Source organism: Meles meles, chromosome 1 (assembly GCF_922984935.1).
Source record: "Meles meles chromosome 1, mMelMel3.1 paternal haplotype, whole genome shotgun sequence".
NCBI classification, from domain to species: domain Eukaryota; kingdom Metazoa; phylum Chordata; class Mammalia; order Carnivora; family Mustelidae; genus Meles; species Meles meles.
The window spans coordinates 19885451-19898775 of NC_060066.1; the positions used below are offsets into that span (position 1 = coordinate 19885451).

The 13325-nt window shown below is 44.2% G+C and overlaps 1 protein-coding gene and 1 pseudogene across 4 annotated transcripts in view; both read right to left on the reverse strand.

Annotated features, from left to right (window-relative positions):
* COL14A1 (collagen type XIV alpha 1 chain) overlaps positions 1-11921 on the reverse strand; it is a 226161-nt gene extending 214240 nt beyond the window's left edge. The window contains exons 1-2 of one of the 4 annotated variants that reach the window (XM_046025653.1): positions 11396-11755; positions 756-844 (exon numbers count right to left, since the gene is read on the reverse strand). The gene's annotated coding sequence lies outside the window, so the exon portion shown is untranslated. Of the gene's footprint in view, positions 1-755; positions 845-11395; positions 11756-11852 lie in introns of those variants that run through there. The other 3 variants (XM_046025660.1, XM_046025646.1, XM_046025670.1) reach the window with 3 other exon arrangements.
* LOC123927843 lies at positions 564-720 on the reverse strand (annotated as a pseudogene).
* Positions 11922-13325: the final 1404 nt, after the last annotated feature.

Below are 13325 nucleotides of genomic sequence, written 5' to 3' on the forward strand. Positions count from 1 at the left end.
GAAAGTTGATGACGTTCAGTACAAGTTTTCTCAAAACACTGCCACAATTTCATATTTAGCCATTTAAAACTATTCCCGTTAGAACTAATTTACCCTTCTTCTACTTCATGTGCTTGTTTTATTTAATGTCACTTGTACCGTTGAGTTTAATAAGGAGCAGAGGCCCCGGGTACAGCCAGTTTTATCAAAACTCCTTAAAACAGTTATTCTAAAGTTTTTGTAAGCCACTCATACACATATAAACACTTGCACAGACTTACACACATACATACATTCAAATCTTGAATAATGTTCTACTTGATGAGTGCTGACTGAAAAAAAACAAACAAACCATGAACTTAAACAAAATTGTTGCTAGCATCTGGCATATGGCCTTGAAAGAGTGTGGTATCTGTATATCTCTATGTGGTACTAAGGAAAATACAAAACTTCCTACTACATAATCCCTGATCTCAGTGATCTTACTATTTTACTGAAAAGAAAGATCACAAGCAAATACACTGCAAAGCTACATAAAATAAGTATGAAACAGAACAAAGAGTTAGCACAAAATGATGGTATAAATAGAAAAACGAGAGGTAGGAAGACAATCTGCCAATAATTTGTTAGGGGTCCTTGGCTAACTGGTTTAACCACTCAGACTTGGTTTCTTTATACAATTAGCAATAATCGCGCCTCGGATAAACCTCATTGGCTACGATACTGCCACTGCGCAAAGCTGGTTTCTTTATACAAAATGTGCAATTAACATCTACCTTATCCAGTGATTGAGGTCATGCAGACAAGGTACGTAGAACACAGGTAGCTCTCAAAGAGTTCTAATTCATTCCATGTTAGCAACGGGCTGGAGAAACACGAAGGACAAGGGAATGATAACAATCAACAAATCTGATACTTGAGTAGATACCGAAGGAGGAAGGAAATGCAAGAAGTCTTTATCTACTCCATCATATTAAGGTGTTGGGACTGACTTGGCAAAGGGTTTAGGCAAAACAGAAGACCCAGATATAATCACCCAGAATAATGATAGAGATGCAATTATTTGCCTGGATGAACTGCTTTAAACTTTTCAAAATACATTCCTACTGATATTTTATCATTTTCCAGAGGACAGCTCTATATACATTCAAAATAATCAACCATATGAGGGTGTGGAAGATTTGACTTAAGAGCCACTCATAGACTTAAAAAAAAGAAAAAAAGAAAAAGGGGCAGTTCTAGTTGACAAGTTCATGCAAAGATTTAAAAGAAATGGGGATGTTTAAGCATGTTTTAAGCCTAGGAAAAATAAGAATCAGAGGCATGTGATGAATGTCTTCAAATATTTGAAGAGCTTTCATGCGGAAAATAAAACAAGATATTTTGTGCAGCTTCTGCAAATCAAACTTGAATCACTGGACTGGCCCAGAGAGATGTGGATTTGAATGTAAAAATTCTCGAAACTTAGAACCGGTTCTTCTCTCTTACTAGAAGCTCAGAGGTAGTAGCCGGTTAAGTTTTGTCAATACCAGATGCTAGAGAACGGAAGGGGAACTGGACAATATGACCTCTGAGATGCTTTCCCCAACCCTCCTTTGTTTATCCTTTAAGGTTCACTGTATAAAATAGACTTTTATAGTTAATCAATGATCTAAGTAATTCAGATCTGTAGATTAAAAAGCAAAGACTAAAAACAGGCCTAATGTATTACCCAGCATTGACATTTCCACCTGATCTCTAATCATTGACATTGTTTACCATTTCTTATTTCTTCTCTCCAATGAAAATACCTCCCTCCTCACATCCAGAATAATCAGAGAAGTTTCCAGGACTGGTTAAGGAGGTCTACTTAAAAACAAGCCCCAGAGGAAGTTAGTGGTCATAACTCTTTTTTATTGTTTTTTTTTATTGTGTTATGTTAGTCACCATACAGTATATCATTAGTTTTTGATGTAGTACTCCGCGATTCATTGTTTGCGTATAAATCCAGTGCTCCGTGCAGTATGTGCCCTCCTAAATACCCACCCTCTAAAACCCTCAGTTTGTTTCTCAGAGTCCACAGTCTCTCATGGTTTGTCTCCCCCTCCAATGTCCGCCCCCCCCTTCACTTTTCCTTTCCTTCTCCTAATGTCCTCCATGTTATTCCTTATGCTCCACAAGTAAGTGAAACCATATGATAATTGACTCTCTCTGCTTGACTTATTTCACTCAGCATAATCTCTAGTCCCATCCATGTTGATGCAAAAGTTGACAAGGCAAGAAACAACAAATGTTGGAGAGGATGTGGAGAAAGGGGAATCCTCTTACACTGTTGGTGTGAATGCAAGTTGGTGCAGCCACTTTGGAAAACAGTGTGGAGTTTCCTCAAAAAATTAAAGATACAGCTACCCTATGACCCAGCAATTGCACTACTGGGCACTTGCCCCAAAGATATAGATGTAGTGAAAAGAAGGGCCCTATGAACTCCAATGTTCATAGCTGCAAAGTCTACAATAGCCATACTCTGGAAAGAGCCAAAATGCCCTTCAAAAGACAAATGGATCAAGAAGATATGGTCCATATAAACAATGGACTACTACTCAGCCATCTGAAAGTGGTCATTACTCTTATCTGTTAGTATTATGACATAGTAGAAAACACTTCTAAGTTAGGAATAAAGAAAACCTAGTTTGGGTACTATTAGCTTAGTGATTAGACTTTTTCTCCCTGAGTGAACACCCCATTGGGCATGGCAGTATGATTAGAGATCAGGTGGAAAGCCAGTCTTAGTAGCATAAAGTATCAAACAGCAGACATGTTCAGGAACTCCAGGGACTGGAAACTGATAAGGGACATGTCAGAAAAGAGTGAGCCACAATAAAGAGAAATAAAATCAGGATAGAAATTCTCCTCAAATTCTGGATACTTCAGAATGATAAAGAGTCAAGAATCCAAAAAACATATCCATCATAGATGTGTGTGCATTTAACAACAGAGCTTCAGAATCCATGAGACAAAAACTGATATGGAATGGAATGGAAGAATGGAATAATAAGCAATGCCAGAGATGTTAACACTCCTCTTAGAAATGGACTCAGAAACTAAACAAATTATCAGTAAGAACACAATAGTTGTTGGTAACTCTATCAACAAATTAATATTTATTGAACATTACATCCACCAACTGTAGAATGCACTGTTTTTAAGTGTGCATAGAAAGTTTTATAAAATAAGCCACATTCAGGGCCATAAAATGAGACTTAAAAAATTTCAAAAGTTTGATAATTTACAGAGTATGCTTTCTGACAGTAACAGAAATAATTAGAAATCAACCATATTAAAATATCTTTACAAATTCAAAAACTGGAGATTAAACAACGTGTTTCTAATTAATCCATAGGTCAAAGAAGAAATCACAATGGAAATTAAGAAAAATATTTGGAAGGGAACAAAAATACAAAGACAACACATGAACATCTGTGGAATGCAGCTGAGGGATTAGAGAAAAATTTCTAGGTTAATATATTTACATAAAAAGAAGAAAGATTTAAAACCAATGATCTCATGTTCCACCTAAAGAAGCCAGAAAAAGAAGAGCAAATTAAATCCAAATTAAGTTGAAGAAAGGGATTAATAAGGATAACAGTAAAAATCAAAGAACTATAAAACTAATATTAGTGAAAATTAGCAAAGCTAAAATTTGTTTCTCTGGAATATTAATAAAATAGAAAAATTTTAAGAAAGAGTGATCAAGAAACAAAGATAGAAATGCAACTAACAATACAAGAGAAAAGGAAATTATATCACTAGATATTTCACATGCTAACAAATGAAAAAAGGAAAAATATTAACAACTTTTTGCCAGTAATTCCAACAATTTAGCTTAATTGGAAAACACTCTTGACACACTCCACTTGTTAAAACAGACACATGAAAATACAGGAAGTCCAAGCAGCCTTCTATCTATTATAGAGACTGAAGTTGTTATTAAAAATATTCACAGACTAATGGTTGCCAGAGGAGAGACGAATAGGTGTTGAACAAAATGGATAAAGGAGAGTGGGAGATACATGCTTCCAGTTATGGAAGGAAGAAGTCATGTAAAAGGCACAGCATAAAGAATATGTCAATAACATTGTAATAACAATGTATCAGGACAGATGGTAGTTACACATGTGGTGAACATAACATAATGTATAAACTTATACATAACTTATACATAAACTTGAATCACTCACTGTCTTGTACACCTGAAACTTATGTACCATTGTGTGTCAATTATACTCAAATAAACATTTAACATATATATTCCTGAAAAGAAAATGCAATCCAAATGCTTTCATTCATGAATTCTATCAAATATTTAAGAGGGATAAAATATCAAGCCCACGCAAACCCTTTCAGAAAACAGAGGTGAGCTAGCATAATCCTTTTATCAAAACCAGATCTCATTACAAAGAATAAAAATTACAGAATATTCCTCATGAACATAGAAATAAAAATCCATTTACCTACATATAAAAATAATAAAAATCACTACTAAGTGGGACATATTCTACAAATGTTCTAACTAGTTTCATCATTCAGGATGTTAGACCAGTATATAAATAAATAGGGGCACCTAGGTGGCTCAGTGGGTTAAGCCTCTGCCTTCGGCTCAGATCATGGTCCAGGGTCCTGGGATTGAGTCCCACATCAGGCTCTGTAATTGGCAGGGAGCCTGCTTCCTCCTCTCTCTCTCTGCCTGCCTCTCTCCCTAATTGTGATCTCTCTCTCTGTCAAATAAATAAATATCAAATAAATAAATATCGTAAAAAAAAAAAGAAACTCAGCAAAGTAAAAATAGAGGGGAACTTTATCCATCTGATAAAGGGCATCTATTGAAAAATCATATTTAATGGAGAAATACTGAATGCTTCTCTCTTAAGATCAAAAATAGGACATGGATGTCAACATTGTAACAGTTTTACCATTTCATTCAGCATTGTACTAGAGGTCCTGGTCAGTGCAATAAGGAAGGAAGGAAGGGAGAGAGGGAGGGAAAAAAAGAAGAAAAGAAAAGAAAGAGAGGAAGGAAGGAAGAAAGGGAGGGAGGGAAGGAAGAAAAGGCAGAAAGACTGGGAAGGAAGAAGCAAAACTGTATTTAAAATCAGCATGATTTTTTGCACAGATCCTAAAGAACATATAAAAGAAAACGAAACCTACTTAAAATAGTAAGTAAATTCAGGAAGTCTGCAGGACACAGATCAATAGGCAAAAATTAATCATATTCTTATACTAGAGAACAAATGGGAAAGAAAATAGTTTTTAAAATTCTATATACAATAACATCAAAACCACAAAATACTTAGAAATCAGTTAGACATGGTATATTCTACAGTCTTCGGCATAAAAACCAGAAAAATACAAAACTGAATTCCTAAGAGAAACTTAAAAATGCCTAAATATACAGAGCAGTATACCATGTTCATGGATTGAAAAACCCAATTGTTAGGATGTCTTCAAATTAACCTACAGATTCAAAGCAAGCTTATCAAAATCTCAAGTCATTTTTTATAGAAATTAACTAATTTATTATAAAAACTTGCAGGGAAATGCACAGGACTTAGAAAACCCAAAACAATCTTTTTAAAAAGAACAAAGTCAGGGACACCTGGGTGGCTCAGCAATTAAGCATCAGTCTTTGGCTCAGGTCATGATCCCAGTGCCCTGGAATCAAGCCCAGCATTGGACTACTTGATCAGCAAGGAGCCACTCCCTCTGCTGTGTGCTCTTTCTCTCTCTGTGACAAATAACAAAATAAAATATTAAAAAAAAAAAAAAAGGAGAACAAAGTCAGAGGACTCATAATTCCTGATAACAAGCCTAACTATAAAAGCAATTGCAATGACAATAGAGAGGCATATTATTCTTTGATGTGTTACTGGGTTCACAATTTCCACTTGGCCGAGTGAGTGATGCATGAAATGGGCAGATGCTCTCCTCTCTGAGTTGTATGCAAAGCTGCGTCATTCAGAAGAAAAGGCACTATTCTCTTCTTCCAGTGGCATGGCTATGCTCAGAGAAACCACCTCTCTCTAATTCATATAAAGACCCTAAGTAGATTAACAGCAAGGGACTTGACTGCAAATTGACCTCAGAAATACAGCCGCTCAGTCTTAACCTAGGTGCTATAAATTCTACAGGCTAGAAGGCACAGCCATCCCCAAAGCATGGCAAATTAGAGTGACAGCTCCTTGATTCAGGAATGATCCATTACCTGGCTTTTCTTTGTTCTCTTTCTTTCTTTAAGAACCGACATAGCTCCTTGGTCAAAGAAATGGGGCATTGCTTTTAACTAAACTCTGTATTATAATCTGTATAAAGGGTAGCTGCCCATCTCAGAGTAGATATCCCATCCCTTACGAAGCCTTCCCTGATCTTCTAAGTCTGGCCAGATGCTCCCACTGTGGTTCCTATGGTAGTCATCTTTATATTCCATTCTATAGCACCTAACATTGCACTGCAATCGGTTATTTGCATTTCTGCCTTCCCAAGTGTATTGTTCACCACTGTCTTTTGAGTGCTTAGCACAGTTTTGGGACACGGCGGGAGAAAGGAGGTAGAGGAAAAACAGACGTGAAAACCTGCAGTGGAGTATCATTTTTAGGTATCAGTTCATTTCAGTGTAGATATCAATCTGTGTATAAAACCAGACGGAAAGCCATTCAGGAATAGATATTTATCCTATGAGACATCCGTTGTGTGCTCCTAGTCCAAGACACCTCTTAAGACACTCCACGGACTCAACAAAGCCCAGTCTCCCTCTCAATCAATTTTCTTTTCTTTTTTTTTTTTAAGATTTTATTTATTTATTTGACAGACAGAGATCACAAGTAGGCAGAGAGGCAGGCAGAGAGAGAGGGGGAAGCAGGCTCCCCGCTGAGCAGGGAGCCTGATACAGGGCTTGATCCCAGGACCCCGAGATCATGACCTGAGCCGAAGGCAGAGGCTTTAACCCACTGAGCCACCCAGGCACCCCTCGATCAATTTTCATAAACAAGCCAGGTAATTTCCGCGAGGAAAGATACCAAGCACTGCTCCCTTAAATTAAAAGTTAGACACACCTGCCAGGGGAGCTCCAAGAGAGGCCCATTGCAGGAAAAGTTTTTCAAGAGCATAGATTAAAAAATCTCCTTGGGTGGGGTGGTGCAGGGGGCGCCGGGGGCGGGGGGGGGGGTTGGTGCTGGGTGGCTCAGTGGCTCAGCTGGTTAAGCGACTGCCTTCCCCTCAGGTCATGATTCTAAATCCCGAGTTCGAGACCAGCATCAGGCTCCTTGCTCAGCGGGGAATCTGCCCCTCACCCCACTTGTGCTCTCTCTCTCCCTCATTCTCTCTCTCTCTCAAATAAGTAAATAAAATCTTTTTTAAAAAAATCACTTTAAAAAAATGGGAAGTCTAGCCTCTAAACACTTACATAGATACTGGGCTCTCGGAATTCCCATACCCCTTCTAATCACCATCCTCTCAAGAAATGGAGCAGAGAAGGAGAGTTGGGGAAAGTGGAAAGAAGGAAAGCAGCAGTAGATGAGAGGAGCCATTTTTGTCTTCCAGACTCTGTACTAGATCATCTTAGATCTTAACCCTCTAGAGTGGCCACTGTTAGTCTCGTTTTCTAGGTGAGCAAACTAGAGCTCAGGCGGGTTAAGAAGCAAGGACAGGGGCACAAAAGGAGCAAGACTGGATTTCACCCCTATCTTCCCACCTTCTACCCCCTGTCTCAGCTGCAAGATTAGGGGGCCTCAGTTGACAGCATCCAAGTTGGTCCCACGCCCCTTCCCCACCCCCCATCAAAGAAGCTGATGGAGAATGGACCCCATGGGATTCAAATCTTAGACAGACTTAATCATTATCTGTCACAGGCTGGTTTTGTGACCCCAGGTAAGGTAGTTTACACCCCAGAAGCCAGAAGCTCAGTGCTCTAATCTCTAAAGGAAGAAAAATATTTGCTTCTGCAAGTATTTGAATTTAATATTTAAATGTTTTAAATGTTTAATGTTAAGTTTTTTTAAATATTTAAATGTTTCTGAAAGAGAATAAGGCAGGTATTCAATAGGCACTCCAAAAAAAAAAAAAAAAAAAAAAAAAGCCAGTACCTCTAACTCTCTTTCTCTCTCTCTCACACACACACACACACACACACACACACTCTTTCTCTCTCTCTCTCTCTCACCACCCCTACCATGACAGGACGGGGTTGGTCTTCACTCAAGGCTTACTGTACGTGTGAGAGTAACTGGATCCCTGCCACTTTGTGTTTAGTTCTAGAAGCAAGAGGACAGAGTTTTCCTGACACCCAGCCTTACAAGGGCGAATCTGCCAAGGAGGAAATTTGTTTTTGGCATTTTCCTTTAAGCTTTCCTCTCCCTCCCTCCACCACCCCTGCCATCTCCTCTGTTCCCTCAGGGACCACCTAGTGTCTCTTTCACCAGTGACCTTGTTCTATACAAGCTGTCATAATCCCAGATAATGCGTTAGCTCAGGGAGATTCAAACAAGACCGCCTCAGCCTGCAGTGATTCAGGAAGGCCCCTGTCCTTGAAAGGAATCCTGGGTTACACTTGACCTGCCAGGAAAAAGCAGTCATTTGGCAGAGTTTGGGTAAAAATGACAGCAAATGTGGCTCTAGAATCATACAACTGCTAAATTGTCAGCTCAAAACAGGCACATATCTCTTGTGTTTTACTAGGTGACTTTAGGAAATATTTAAGAGCCAAAGGGCACACACCCCAAAGAGCCTTTTTGTGGCCTGCGGCTTGACTCAGTGCCCCTTAAGTCACACCTCTTTGCTTAGCCCATCCTTTATTTTTTTTTTAAGTTTTTATTTATTTATTAGAAAGAGAGAGGATGAGTGGTTGGGGGAGGGGCAGAGAGCAAGGGAGAAGCAGACTCGCCACTGAGCAGGGAGCCAGACACGAGCTGGATCCCAGGACCCTGAGATCATGACCTGAGCCAAAGGCAGTCACTTAACCAACTAAGCCACCCAGACGTCCCTGTTCAGCTCGTTCTTGAGAGAGCCTTGGCTGATTCAGAAAACCAAGACACGCAGGGAAGGCCCCAAGAGTCCTCTGAAATCCTTAGCTGGACCGTTAGCTGCAGGAAAAGGGCCAAAGGGCTCCTCCCATCAATCCTGAAGCCTGGGACCTGCCCAGAATTGTTCCAGGAATTCTGATGGGTTCCAAGAAATCCTTCCCAGGGAATGACTGAGAGGCCTCACCAGTGCGGCTCCTGTCCTCTCAACGGGACCCCCAGGAGGCCAGGGCTGCCATGGAGATTCGGGTCTGTCCTGGCCTGAGGCTCTCCAGGAAGAAGGACGAGATGCCTAGTGTTGAGTGAGTGAGTATATTGTACATCATGGATAAACCCTGAAAACATTTTGCTAGGTGAATGAAGCAGCTCGCAAGGGACCACACACATATTGTATGCCTCCATTTAAACCAATGTCAACAAAAAGTAGATAAGTGGTTGCCAGGAGATGAGGTGGGGGAGGAGTGGGAAGGTTAGAGAAATGGGAAGTCTCTGCTAAAAAGTATGGAATTTCTTTTTGGAATGATAAAAAAAAAAAGGCGAATGTTCTAAAATCGCTTGCATTCACCAACTCTGTGAATACAAAAACCACTGTTTACTTGTAGACAGTAGTATACAATGTAATACCTATTGCACACTTGTATGGTATAGGACTTATACCTCAAAGCTGTTAAAAAAATCCTGAAGTCTGCTTACAGAATGCAAGCCATGAGGGCCAGATTCAGAGGAAACCCATCCAACTTGCTCATGTGGAACAAGCAAAAACCCAAAGGCTGTCCTTTTATTCCCTCTTATTCATTTAGTCCTTCCGGATTTCCCTGCGAGTTCTCTGCGTGCAGAACTGGACCACCTTCTCAGACACAGAACACCAGTTTCCCAAAGGGCAGCCAGCTTAAGCCTGTTTGCTGAAGGATATGAACACAGACCTCTTTATCCCACGTTGCAATTACGAAGTGGCCTCCTAGGCCCTTTGTGGGTGAGGAGCCCTTCCCCTCACCCCAGATCTTTAAAATGATATTTCAGGAAAACTTGTTTGCATTTCTGCTCCCCACAGAGCCATCAAAGTCCTACCCCCCATTTCTTTGTTCCCCCCGCTCCCCGTCGTCTTCAGCTGCTACCCAGCGGACTCTCCAAAACTTCCAAAAGGGAGTCCAAACCTTCCAGAGGGCATGAGGCTTGGGTGGCAATTCCAGAAGCAATTTTTCAGGGGGGGAAATCCTAGCCCCTGTGAGAGATGCACACAAGCTCCATCTGGGCATTTCCCCGAAAGACAAGTCCTAAGCCTGTACCTAAGTAGAAGGGGTGACCGCCAGTCAACCCTGAGCTCGTGCACCCCACAGGGCAGGCTTCGCGCAGAGGACCCAAGAACCCAGTGCCAAAATCGGAGTGCCCATGGTCTAGGACTCGCAGGCCGCGTCCAGGCGCTCGCCTAGGGCAGAGGCCACTCCTGTGGCTGCACGCCCGCTCCTCCTGGCCTTTCCCTAACCCTGTCTAGCCTGTGCGCGCTGCCGGCCAAAGCCCAGCTCCACTGGCTGCCGCTCTGCCCAGGCGCTGCATACAGAAAAGGAGGCTTGAAGCAGGAAGGGGGGCAAAGGGATAAAGCTGGAGAAGCTCAGGGTGGAAAAGCCAGGGCGGAGAGGACCCTCCAACACCACAGCCCGCTGGTGCCCCTCAAAGCCGCAACCTCCAGCGTCGGACCCCAAAAACGGAACGCGGGAAGCATCTGGGGTTCCTGGAGCAGAGACACGGAAGAGAAGCGACTGCCAACGTCCTCCAGCAGTGCGCTCGGTGTGGTTGCTCCTCTGCGCCCAGCGCCTGACCCCAGCGCTGATCTGTGGCCATACCAAGGGGTGGCAGGGTGAATTGTGTCTTTCATGACCTCCATCGACTGCCCTTCCAAGCACCCCCAAATACAATCTCAATAACAATAGCGTGCTATTCAGATACAGCCCTCCAACACAAGTGCCCGAGTCCCTTTCTCACCAGACTGTAGCCTTTACTAAGCCCCTTCTACTTGGAAATGCTGGAATCGCCACAGTCTGGAAGCCAAACCCGGTTCTTCCCGCCACGCGCTCACAGCACCCAAGTACAGGGCCAAGTTCCCGGGAGCAACACAAGACACTGTCGCTGCCTTTGCATTCGCATCAGGTAGCACCTCCAAACTCCCCGCCCAGCGACCCCCGCGAGGAGGTATCTGGATGCACCATCCCATCCCACTCCAGAAGTCCCCGGGCCATTCTGAGCGCGCGCGTAGAGAAGGTCCATGGAATTGCACTGCGTCTGCAGGTGGCTCGCCCTCTCCACTTTTCCTTCCTCACCGAGAGATTTTTCAAAGCCGACCCGAAGTAAGGCAGAGAAAGACTGGAACTGACCTGTGCAGGGGAATGTTCTAGTCCAAGATGGGGACCTCTCGATGCCTAGGTAGGATTCAAGTTCGCGGCGAGTTGGTTCTTGGCGGCGCACGGCTCCCACAAGCGGCCCGCGTTGTGCCCCTTTTAATTAGCCTGTCCTCTCCCTCTCCCTCTCCCTCTCCCTCTCCCACTCCACTCTGCGCAGCCCGGAGCTGCGTCCTCCCCAGCGCTTCCCTCCTGCCAGGCGCCCAGGATCAGATAAGAGGAAAGGAAAGCCAGCCGGCGGCCAATTATAGAGCGGAAGGTGGCCGCGGAGGCGGAGGTTGGGGAGGTGGGAGGCAGGCCTAAGTCTCAAACGCCCCCCCACCTTATCTCCTCCTCCTCTCCCCACCCCCGCCGCACTAGAGGTCCTTGGTGGAGCCCGCCCCCGAGGCGCCTCCCGCGCGTCCCCAGACCTGGCGGCTACCCAGGTGCGCACCGTAGCCAGGGGTCGTGAGCCCAGAAAGAGTAGCCTTTGCTCCTTCACTCCTCCCGCGGCTCGTGTGGGACTGCTGAGTCAGGCTCTGCGGTCGCTCTGCGAGGTCTGGCGCCCTCCAGGACTCGGGTACTGGGTGCACACTTCCCGGTTCCCAAGACGCGACTTGCCTTCCCGCGTCAAGGACCTCGCGCCTGGGAGCGCGCACGCACTGAGAAGGGGTACCCTTCCTCCCCTCTTCTTGCTTCCTTGTCGGAACGAGGGCTGCAAAACGCCAAAGCAGCGATACTCAAATTTTAATGTGCAGGACAATCATTTGAGGGTGTTGAAATGGATATTTTTGTGGGCTTAAAAGGACGAATGTTGGCAGTGGCCAGGGCTTGGACTTTCTGAACTGCAGATCCCCACTTGCAAAGACCTTGTTTCAGTATTTATCTGCATTTAATAAATGCATTATTCTGCATTCAGCAAACACCCTGCTGGTTCGGATCCACGCCGCCCACCTTAGGAGAGTCTCTACTCCGAGACGTGAAGCACCAGAGGTGCGCCAGACCTCGCGCCAGGTCGCCAGGAACGAGGGCTAAGCTGTCACCCGCTGGGCCCCTTAGAAAGTCAACATCGTTTTTGAACCGTGTGCACCAATCCTCGGCGGCGTTCTTCACAATCCAGCTTTTGGTGCACACAATGTTGGGGAGGGGTTACAGAAGCGACAGAAACTTAGCAACAACTCATTTTTGCAAGAAAATGCTTTCTCACGTCGGAAAACCGCTAAAGGCTGGTGATGGAGACCAGAGAAAGGGCAAGGGGTCCGCTTAACCTGCTTCCCACATGCCCAGCTGAGAATACAGAAAGAAGGGCTTTTGAAACCCTTAAAAGGAGGTCCATTGGACGTTCTAACCGTCCCACCCACCGTGAGCCACCAGCTCTGCTTTCCCCGATGTTGCGTGCACATTCATCTGCTTGGAAACGCTCCGAACTCACGCGGTCCCTGCGGGTGGAGCGCGAAGGGCCCGCTCCAGCCCGCACAGATGCTCTGCCTCCTTTGGTCCCTTTACAGATTGGCCTCAGCTCTGCCTCGGGGAGGAGGGCTCAAGGCCCGAGCCCTGGTGCGGTTGCGCTTCACAGAACAAAATTTTCTGGGGTCGGTCAGCCAGCGCGACTTTTAAGGAGACGGTCTTCGTCCGAACGCGCCTGGGAGATTACTGCAAGGGTGCGAGCGCCCCCTGGTGTCCTCGCCTGGAGGCTTGGGAAAGGGCGGGAACTGGAAAGTGACTCATTCACCTGGATTGAGGGGGCAGAGACCAGAATTCCTGAAATGCAGTGGTTTTTTCCTGGAGGCAGACACCATTGTGGTTGTTCCTCTGCCCCAGCTCCCCATGCAAGTGCCTTCTTCCATCATACTCTGTTCCCCCTTTTCACTAATAAGATCTCTTTTTAAAATTTAAGTAGAGCTGACACACGGTGTTACATTCGTTT